This window comes from Choristoneura fumiferana, chromosome 17 (genome assembly GCF_025370935.1).
Source record: "Choristoneura fumiferana chromosome 17, NRCan_CFum_1, whole genome shotgun sequence".
Classification (NCBI taxonomy): domain Eukaryota; kingdom Metazoa; phylum Arthropoda; class Insecta; order Lepidoptera; family Tortricidae; genus Choristoneura; species Choristoneura fumiferana.
The window spans coordinates 4,849,111-4,861,168 of NC_133488.1; the positions used below are offsets into that span (position 1 = coordinate 4,849,111).

Consider the following 12,058-nt stretch of genomic DNA (forward strand, 5'->3'; position numbering starts at 1 on the left):
GCTAAAAAGTGAGTTACATCACATGATGTCTCTTTTATAATGTGTCACGTCAATTTCAACATTGTCAGTAAAGTTAGAGTATACATATGAAAAAAACCTTTGAAAGGAAAAAACAATTTAAAAAATCGTTTATTTATTTGGTCATAAAGTTAATTAATAAAGCTCTCTCATTCTGAGAGGAGGCCTGTGTCCAGCAGTGGGACGTATATAGGATGGGAAGCAAAGTTAATCACCAAGTATGAATGAACTGAACCTTCTACCGTTGACGGAAATCAAGAAAAACACGGTGTAAGCCTATCAAAATTTAAAAAATAAATCATAAATATCTAAATTTGTAAGTAAAAGATGCTCCATGATGATGATAATGTTCTGTTCGGTTAACCAGAAGTCCGCGCTGTATGATTGTGTAAACGATGAACTGGTTGCTACAATTCTCGTATGGTCCAGTACTGTCTGTATATGGCGACCCCGAACTATTTTGTATGGGTTCATCCAACGAAACATGAATATAGATAGAGCACGTGTTGAATGAAACTAACAATGATTAATTCGATTCTACGCAGGTCGACGCCCGTCGTAAGGTCACTCGTGTTTATGAGCTGTCGTGTTAGACGGTTTCGTGCAATTAGGTTTACCATGTCTCAGGATTTGTCCTGAGATATCAGGATTTTGAGACTTCTCAGGATTCCGGCCGGATTTTCGAAATCTCCACAAATCTCACATTTTTTAGAATTTTCCATATAATGGAGGATTTTCACAAAAGTAACAAAATAAATAAAAAAATCTTAAACATAATAAAGACGAACTAAAAAATCAACTTTGGTCATGTTGTGAAAGCGAGAACTGAATATGACCCCCAAGATCACAATAATATACTTACAATAATAATTCACTTTGTACAAGCTTTTCCTTAGCTTGCCCTGTTTAATTATTTATTTGGGTCAAATCTTGGAAGCTAAATTTAACCCACTTCCAGAGGTCCAGTTGACCTGAAATTTGACATACTTACTTATGTAAATTTGGTGACAATACAATAGTCTAGTAGTGACATCTTAGTGGTCCTGCCAGGATTGTCTCCGCAGGAGGGAACTCCTCAATGGTTAATAGTACTGACTTGAAATTTGGTACCCGGATATTTAGTTTAAATGACAATGCAAGTAGAGCAGACAGCAAAAAAGCTTGTATTAAAAATGTTTTTTTAACGGAAACTTATTTAAATGTAAATTACGTTTCAGAAAAAATAATCTTGCGACAAATTCTCCGGATTTTTTGACGGAAAACTGGTTTTTTCTCCGGACTTTTCAATTCTTCTTTCATCAGGTAACCTATTTATAATGAAACCCATGGTTGGTGAATGGCAGGTCGCTCAAGGACGGCTGATGACAGAAATGAAGGTGAAAGGGAGTGACAATCAAACATGTCTATGATCTATGCCTTGTGTTTAATTTTCAATGAAAAATATAGGTATGTACGTTGAGTTAGAAATATAAAAAATCGGCCAAGTGCGAGTCGGGCTCCCGAAAGGGGATACACATTTAAAAACAAGCAATGAAATGGTTGTATCGTATATACCATCCAAATTCAAAGTAATCTAAACGAATGTATACGTACAATCTTGTACTAATTTTTCATCGAAGCATAACGTAGTTTTTCTTCATTCAGGGGGGCTACTACGAAATTCGAAAATCGAAGTTCATATCGTACCGTCCCTCTCATTCTTGTATTAAATAACATAAGCGTCAGCGGGACGGCAAGATACGAAGTTCGAATTTTGTACTTCGTAGTATAGGGCCAGACGCGAGGATTCTACGCCGCATAAATAGGTATTTCTACGCACTGTCCAGGTTCAAGGGTAATATGTGTTATTTCTTTCATGTCAGTGTTTTCGAGGCGTGTCGTGTGGCTTTTGTTTTTAACGGTTTTAGTCAGTTTATGCTACAACCTGACGTTCCTAGAAACATTTAAATAAAGCTTGAATTGATTATTGATAGCCAGAAAACTTGAAAGAGGTATGTGTAATTTTAATGTTTATAATTACCTACACAATACTTACGTAGATTCAAACAAATAACGTACCTACAGCTACTTGATGAGTCAGTCAATAACAGTCAGTTACGATTTTTATTTTACTATAGGTACATTACGGACAAGAAAGCGAAGATTCAAATGCCCGTTGCATACGAATTCTTAATACGAGTATGTATGTTTTCTTCCTAAAACATTGTTTCAGAAACCACTGGGCGTTTACCTTTACTTGCCCGAATTTCACTTGCCATACCAACGCTTGCCATAAAATATATAGAACCGTGTAGTTTTCAGGATTTTTTTAAATGTCATCATAGAATGCAGTAGGTTAAGTTAGGTTAGTTTACTATATTATTATTATCAACTCTGAAGAAATTACTATTTCAGAAATAAATTACTTTGTGGCAAATGAAAATTCTAGAAAACGATACATTCGGGCATATGAAATTCGGGTAAACGATAGAGAACCCCACTGGGGATTGATCCCTTTCAGGTTAAATTGAATTTTAATGCTGGTAACGTTATTTGATAACGGTAAATTTTCTTTACATAGTAGCTTATAGTGGGGCTTGTTAACGTTACCCAATTCACATTATTATAACGTTAAAAAAGTAACATTACTTCAATCGGTAATTTTTGTTTTTAGTTTTTCCGTGACCATGAGACTTGAAATGGACTCAAAACGTCGGGATCAAAATTATAATCGTGAATGCATAATATAATCCGTAAAAAAATAGCAATTCTTAATTAATTTTTGATACGAATTACATACAACTCATACAAGCACATACATATCGTTGTTGAGCTTTGAGTATTTATCTAGATAAATACTCAAAGGTGTTGAGTAGATTTAATAGCATAATCTTTTAACTATATTTTTAAATTAACCTTAACTTTATGTGAACAGCTTATAACGTTAATTTTTTTATACTTCCCGGTAAAAATTGTAAAAGTAACGGTACTTCGTTGAACGTTAATTACGATTTAACGTTAAATCTGTTTGACAGAGGTAACGTTACCAACTTTTTACCGGTATTTGAAGCCCTGCTCACCTAGAGTCTACTCGTGACCACGGCCACCGTAATGTGGTTGAAACGTCGAGGAAAATATTACTCGTGTGTTTTAGCGCGATAAGTCCCGTTTGTGGTATTTTGACTAAGTGGAATCTCACTTTATAAACGACTTAATGGTCTCTGCGCGACCATCAATTTAAAATCAACTCATTGCACAGTCTTAATCTTAATTTAATGAGTCATAATGTTAGGTATAACCTACTAATCAAAAAGTGTCTAATTTTTTTTTATTTCTGACAATTTCATCCCCAGCAGTCAGAACCAATTCGTTCTTCAACCTCACGAAACTGAAAGGTCACGATTTCACTGAATGTGTATCCCTTTTTATTCAGACAAGAAGAGAAATGAGACACAAAGAGCAAAAAAATTACAACCATCCTAGCGCTCCAGGATTCTTTTTTAAACAATTAAAATACGATCCTAATTTAACATTGAAATATTAAAGGACAATACTTATTAACATGAGAGGTTTTAATTTAGTGTAAAAGGGAAAGGATCGTTTCGTGGAAGTCCCTTATAAATTTCGTGGTAGGTATTTCTATTTTCCTAGTAGCCGGCAGGGGCTGACGGCATTTCGTTGAAGTGTACAGACAAGTTTTCGTGGAAAATCGTATTACACACCGGGCTTGACGTTACTGAATTTTTGGACGCCATAAGATGTTTCAAGTCACTCAAGAACGAGAAAATTTGATTGATTCCTGTGGTTTTCGTCTCTTACTCGTAGAAATACGAAAATTCTGGCTCTCGAAAAGTAAATTAAATATAGACGTTTTTGGTATAGATTTCTCAACCATGTAGACTTACGTGATTTTATGTGATTTTCGTGACAATCCCAAAATTTTCTCCACGAAACGTAATTTCTACTCAAGAAGCTTGAAGCGGTTGAAATAAAAAAAAAAAATTCAACCGAGTCGATGAATATAAGCTTTCATCTTCGTGGAATCCTGTTATAAATACTTAAGTGTCGGCGTCGGGATGAATGTTCGGAATAAGGGCGATCCAAATTCCAATTCAAATCATTTATTCAGTAAATAGGCCGCAATGGGCACTTTTACTCGTCATTTTTTGAACTACCAGCGCTTTCGGAAAGACCATCATTGTCAAGAAGAATGCGACGCAAGAAACTTGAACTCGAAGATCGGACGTTGTTAGTGTAGTGTTGTGTGTAGGTGTGATGGGTTTACAGTTGACGAATAAAAATGATCAAATTCGGGTAGTTCGAAGGACTCGCGCTGCTAGGCAGACTTGACACACTTCAGTCTACTCGTGACCACGGCCACTATAATGTGGTCGAAACGTCGAGGTAAAAATTACTTGTGTGTTCTAGGCTCTAGCCTGATAAGTCCTGTTTTGTGCTATTTTGACTATAAGTTCCACCATACCAGTGTTGTTTTTGGGTGGAGTCGTCTTGAGGGCCAAAGACACTACTTACTGTCCTTGCTTTTGTTTACTTGTTAGGGTTCCGTAGCCAAAATGGCAAAAACGGAACCCTTATACTTAGTTTAGCGTTTACGTTTTTAAAGTTAGTTAGGCTACTTGTGACTACTATTATTTATTCTGTGGTTAGACCGCTATTATGTGTGTCTGTCCCTGGGATCATCCCAAACGGATCGACTGGTTTTGATGCTTTTTATTTCAATCGGAAGCTAAATAGTTTAATGGGAACAGTTCTTAGATAAGTTAAATTCAAATAGATTCAACCGTTTTTTGATATTGTTCTTTGAAATGAGTTAATCAGGGGTTTTTAATTTTTCTAAATTGGTTACGTTATTCAGCTTAATATCCCACGAAACCTAACTATAATTCGGAAAATAACGTGTTAATCTACGTGTGACCTTTATCTGTGCGTTTAACATTTTGCCTTCTTTGAAAAGACGAGGCGGCAGTAACTTCAAACGTAATTAACAGTATTATCCAATATAATTTAACAAAAGCTTCAGCCAACTTATCAAATTTAACACATTGTTACATTTATAGCACGTAGCGTAGACCGACAAAAAATAAATCAAGTCCGATCAGCGGCAAAAAACAAGCCGCTTTAAGAGTATAGACTACAGAGAACTTTAGAATCAGCGTATACTGCGTATACAGCGTATACTGGAGAGCTAGGTAACCCAAATATCACTCGGTGAAAAAAAAAACAATAAGTACAACACCCAGGCGTCGATGGCGGGATGATCTGGACGCCTTTCTTCGCAGCTGGTCAGAGATCGCCCAAGACCGGATAGAGTGGAGGACATGGGGGAGGCCCCAGCAGTCATCGACAGCCTAGCTACAGGCTTCTAAATATAATATAATATAAGTACAACACTGATCTCAGTAATTAGGTACTGCTATAAGTGAGCACAAATAATGATGACTTATACATCTAATATTAACATATATTGTATTGACATGAAATAATTGATAAAGATAAATTAATGTATAATTAATAATTATAAGTAAGTAACTGACATTCTATACCCAAACAGGGTTTCATGTATGACCATCTGTGTAACGACCATCTTTGTAAATGAACATGAATTTGAATGAATAAATGAATATGAATATGAATACATTTTTATTGGTACCTACTAAGTGCTTAAAATGAATTGGGTGTGATTTTTCCTCGTCGGATCCTCTTAAAGACTATCGAAGGTCGATGCGACGTGGATACAGCGTCGGAGTGCCTTGACCCGCCCGCGCCGTATCATCGAGTAAGATCGGGCCCTCGGCACGGCACGCGAGCGTTGATTCTGAACAAGAGTCTCTTTCTAGGCATGTGCAAGCGTACCTAATCGTTGCCGGACGCGAGCGCAGTGAGGGTTTCTTGACAGGTTAAACATCGCTAGATGGCGTTAGTATCGAGAAGTCCGTTTGACGTTAGTCTTGCTTGTGATTGGCTCCTTTACTTTTTTAACCAATCACAAACATACAAATGTCAAAGTTGTCAAACTTTTATGCGAATGTAGACTATGTAGGTTCAATCTATCGTCAACCTCTCGAAAGGATATCATTCCGTCCAAGAATATTAAACAGACTGTTTTTAGGACTTAATTTAATAATTATATATATTTATTATAATGCATGCTGCATGGAATTTGTAGCTATTTGTGTGCCATATAGCGAGACTAGTGCTACCAATTCGGTTAGGTATGGCTGACTGGCTGTTTACATTGTAGTATTTTATTAACTGTAATAAAAACTATATAAGTATATACATATGTAGAACGTCGTAGACTGAACATAAAAATTACTGGCCACATAAAATAGAAGATGCCACATAAACACTGCAACTTTTTCGCCAGCCATAACCGTAATGAATTTGAAAACAGAACGTAAAACAAATGAACGCAAACTGGAAACGATGTCAAGAATGCCAACTGCAGCCGATAGCCGTGGATATGGCTCTCCACCCGTTCCAGTTCAAACAATACAACGGAAAATGGTTTTCCGGCCAGGGGTAGTTTGAAAATCGAAATAACTTCAAGGGCACTATAACGCCCGATGTGACGCAATGAGGGTTAAATCACTGATTACATAACACTACAAATTTGGCAATCGCGTTTGACAATCACAGCAGACGGTGTTATAGAGGCCATTTTCCAATGACAACTGTCAAAGAAAATAGAAATACTAAGTGTCAACAATAACGGTGGGGACCGGTGGGGTATGGAATGGAAAGACTGTAGTATAACACCAATCCGCATTTTTACCCACGACGGAACGGAGAAGTTATATTTAAATTTAAACAGACGACGCTTATTATAAAGAAAATTTGCATCATGTAAATGTTATACGAGCCAGTCACCATGTTATGTAGGTAAGTATGCTACTCACGTATGACTTGTTTAAAAACAACCATATAAAAATCGGCATTCATTGTAGCGCATCGCATACAATCAAGTCGTCGCCTTGACAGGCATAACAACAGATTCAAAGGTGCACATTGGTTACTTGTATTTGATAAGCGGCTTATTAGGATCTTTAAAAAATACGCTACTGATGAAGAATTAAAGGCATAATGAACTAAAAGCGGTTAGGTACAATAGTGATAATACAAGTTTTAGTTCGTTGATTTAGACACCAATAAAGTAACCCTTAATTCCAGTACATTACCCTTATAAAGGCACTTAAGCTTGATGCCAATAACACTTATACATGGCAATTACTATCATGTGTCGTATGTCTGTCACTTTACACATTAAAATGCAATATCGATGGGTCCTACGTACAATCCTTACTTTACAGGACGGGCTTTCAAAGTCAAAATCTGTCGTAACTCAGTGATGGTTCATCCGAGACTTCTAAAATTTGGCACACTAGCTAATACTAGTCAGTCCTTCAACCACAAGGAATAAATTTTAATAAAATATTTTTTTATTAAAATTTATTGTACATACGCCCAATGAATTCACGGGAAATAAACTTGTGTTCAAAAAGACACTAAAAAAGATCCATGTGTTATTTTGGCTCATATACGCGTTCAACTTTAAAATCTTTGGTAAAAAATACGTTACCCAAGATACCTGGAGAAATAAAAAAAAAGTTATACTGACAATCACATTATGATGTTACTTCGGGGCAGCAGCGTTCCGCTCCGCAGCGGAACGCGAACTTCCGCTTGACGTACAGTCACCATCAGATATTTCGGAGCAGCCAAGGTAGTCAAAAATATCGGAGCATGCACTCTATTCCCAACGCATTAGAGTTCATGCTCCGATATTTTAGATCACCTTGGCTGCTCAGAAATATCTGATGGCGACTGTACAAGTACCTAAACGGCAGTTATGCCCACAGCTTTAAAAAAAAACGCCCGGTATTTACCGCGTAAAAGTATTAAACGTACGTTTAGCCCTTTTACGTTAAAATTGGATCTAGTTTGGCCTTTCTACTTCAATGATAACTGGATAAATAATTAAATAACAACGTGTTTTTAATCCACTATCTAAATATATATAGTTTATAGATACCTATAATGCTTAAAACTCAAAATTGAAAAAAAATCACTTTGGCCCTTATACATAGGACCCATCGATATGTAAAACTAACTGAAAGAACTTAAAAAATATACAAGAGCCTGTTAAACAAGTGACTGATAAGTCTAAAATAATTAAACTTAAACAGGGTCTACCCAAATTAAAGTTAACCCGATTGCTAAAACGTAACTGGGTCAATCAGAAGCTGGTTTAACAATTGCTTCACCTCGGGGTGAAGCGATAAGGCAACAAGCGAACGTAAGTACGTCACGACTTTGGCCTGTGTAAGATGATAATGGGCTATTATAGTTTCGTAAAAAAATGTAATTAGATTATCTGTCTGTCTGTCTGTCTGTTAGATTATCAGAAATTAATGGATACGTATTTTTTTTTATTACACAGGTAATGATGAAGATGGGTGTAGTTATTGTGCGACCTGGACAATGCTCGACCGATTTTGTACGACCTGATAATTCAATCACATGTCACTTGGAACACGGGTCGAGCTTTATCACCCTGTACCGATAATGTTCAAGGTGCTATTGGACAACCTGATTTTGTACGACCTAATAATCGGAGCACACTTTTGACAGCAAGCAATCGATTCGCACGATTGATCATGTTTTTCGTGTACACCGAATATTAATAAATTTAGTAGAAACTAACTTAATTTGGTCTTGGCGCTTCGCCGGCCGCTGCCGCGGCATGCTCGCTACGCTCGCTCGGCTCGCGCATTGTGGTCACAATTGGACCTAACACAACCTAACACAAATCTATGGCCATTCGATTCGATTGGATTCCGATTATAACGACTTACAATAACAGGTCGAGCATTAACAGGCCGAGCAAAAATTAGGACACCCTAATAATGCACGATCTAATATTGTACGACTTGATAATTCTAATCCAAAATGAGTTCGTATTATAGTACAGTGATGGCTGAGCAGTATAGGGTCGAGCATTACTGGTCCCCATGAAGATTAGCCAGTTACAGATGGGCTACTACGAAACTCGCAAATCGAAGTTCATATCGTACCGTCCCTCTCGCTCTCTGTGTGTTTCAAGCTTTAGTGGTCACAGGCCCCACTCCCGAACATTGACGCGCTTCATCTTTGTATTTTTTTTTGATAAACAAAAGAAAAAATACTTGTCCAATATTTCCTGATAATATAACTAACGGCAGACGTTTTCAACCTTTTGGTTTTTACGGCACACTATTCGCTCATCAAAGTTTCATGGCACACCATTGAAAAATAGCCAAGTGCGAGTCGGACTGGCGCGTAGAGGGTTCCGTACAGTATACCCATATACCTAGTGCCATCCACGAAGACGCGTGATTTTGTCAAAATTATACATTACTGACATTGAAATAAGAACCACGGCACGTGTCATCGTGAATGATTCTACCTCTAATAGAGGCTTATTTTAATGGGGTCTCGTTGACACCTTTAGGCACAAATCGGACACGCCTCGCGTCAGTTGTTTTCGTACTATTTTCTCATGAAAATAGCTATTCATTATTTCAATGCAGTATACACTGCGCGGCAATCCCGGCACACCTGTGAGTTTACAGTGACCGTACTCGATAGCGACGGCGTAAATTATTTGTATGGAGAATTGTACACAGCGCCTCTACTAAACGTAATTTATCGTCCGTCGCTCGATACGACGTATCGGTCACTAAGTAAACGGTTCATGGTAGTGGTACTGAGAAACAATATGTGAGACGACACCGGTTGAAAACGTCTGGTTGTCACTTGGTACTGGTGATGTGGAGAATGTTCCATTTACAACGATCTCTACAATCTCTCATCTCTCAGCGCCTCTACAAATAATTTACGCCGTCGCTATCGAGTACGGCCACTGTAACTCATAGTGGTACGATCGTTGACAACGTTGGTGTACGGTATGGTGACGTGTTCCAAAGCCTCTAGCAATGTAAAATTTCCCGTATTAGCTTAACATCTCGATCGTCAATTTGTGACGTCAGTCGTAGTTCTTCTATTGCACAGTCGGGAATCTCAAACCTAAATGGAACTAAATGGAAAGTGTATCCTCTCAATTTCCAAAAAAATAAAAAAGACGTAGTCCTGGTTCTGAAGTAGGTATTAAACTTATTTTTTTATAGTTGAAAAACTACTCTTTAGATCTCTGTTAAAAATAAACATAAGCAAGTCGCCATCATATATTTTACCACAAGACCGTTGAAACCACAGATAACACTCGTTTCAATTAAGAGATAAATTCGAAAAACATTAACGTAATGGGCACTCGAAGTATAAAATGTGTTATTTATTATCGGGAGCCGTTCGACTTTGGTTGCTAAATCTGGAAATGATATACGGCAGCCAATTGACCTAGAAAACGGTTTGAATTATTGTATTTGTAACAACATTTCGAAGTTATAAGGCGGATTGCGAATATTTGCGAATAATAATTTTAAAAAATTATTCAAAAACTTATTTTACATCATATTTAACTTAAGAACTAAAACATACTGTAAAAGAAATATTTAAAAGAAATGCCTGAACTAGGATTCCCTGTGTTTCAGGCAAATAATTCTAATATATTTAGATATAATTTAATCAACTTCAAAAGGTTATTCCAAATTAAACAATGATAATATTGACAGTTTTCTTAATACTAACCTAATTTAAAAGTAAAAGCGACATTATAATTAAATTCTTAATCTGTATGCATAAATATAATAAAAATACAGCTATACGACAATTTAGTGATATAAAACAAAAACTATTTCACTATACATAGTTCTGTGTCTTCTCTGTGTCGTCGGTCGAATGATAGTAGACCAAGAAGTTCTTTTACCACTAAGGTTCAACGTTAAAATTGTTGCCACGTTAACGTCCCCGGCCCGAGTTAGGCCGCGGCCACATCGCTGCTTAAAAAACGGCGACGGTACGGAATCGCAGTGACGTGCCGTAAACGTGACGAGTTTGGTTCGGTAAAGTCCTGACGTTTACGGTACCTATTCCGCCTCTCCTTTACATATTAAAAGTATGATTTGATGAGACTGTCTTCCTTATATTCTACACTCGATAATTCTGATGTAAGGTGAGAAAATATAACGTTTTATCTTCCTGGCTGGCTAAAGTTAATAATCGGGCTACCTATTCCTATTTGCATATCACAAAGCGTTCCCTAATTTGCTTATTTTCACCACAGTCAATATGACAGTCAACCGCCGTAAAATTTGCATGACCTTTCTCGATTGAACCTTTATTGACAAAAGTTAGATTGGTCGCATGTTTGCATTCATAATGTTGCCTGACAACAGGCCCTATACTACGAAGTGCAAAATTTTAACTTCGTATCTTGCCGTCCCGCTGACGCTTATATAATTTAATACGAGAGTGAGAGGGACGGTACGATAATGTCGAATTTCGTATTAGCCCCCAGATTCGATATTATTTTACGTCACAACCAGCTGAAACGAAAACTACTTAGAAGCTTCGTCTTCGGACATCGGTGACTTTTTCATGTATCCTCCTAAGAGCCACAGTACTAAATTTTGTACAAAATAAAGTTCATCCTTAAGAGCGTTTATACCTGCTAAGCTGGCAACGTTGCATTTTTGTTAGTTTTTCTCGATTATTCCATAAAAATTGAATGAAAATTAAAAATGTTGTCTGATAGAACACTTCTTAATATGTATATAAGTTAATGTGCCTACTTCAATAATTATTCGTGATAGACTGTTATATTCTTTAAAAACGAATCAATGTTTATTATATTTTGTAGAAAATAAAAGTCTATAACGAATAATTATTGGAGTAGACAAATTAACGTATATAAAGAAGTGTTCTATCAGACATTTTTAATTTTCATTCCATTTTTATGGAATAATCGAGAAAAACTAACAAAAATGCAACGTTGCCAGCTCAGCAGGTATAAACGCTCTTAAGGTCTCCACACATTACACCGTATCATGCCATGACCGTAATAGGAACGTGTCAGACAGAGTGTCAAACGGAATGTCAAACG

The 12,058-nt window shown here is 36.8% G+C and overlaps 1 protein-coding gene across 5 annotated transcripts in view; it reads right to left on the reverse strand.

Moving 5' to 3' along the window:
* Positions 1 to 12,058, reverse strand: part of LOC141436748 (protein yippee-like) — a 186,313-nt gene that overhangs the window by 111,371 nt on the left and 62,884 nt on the right. The gene's annotated exons all lie outside the window — the stretch shown is intronic.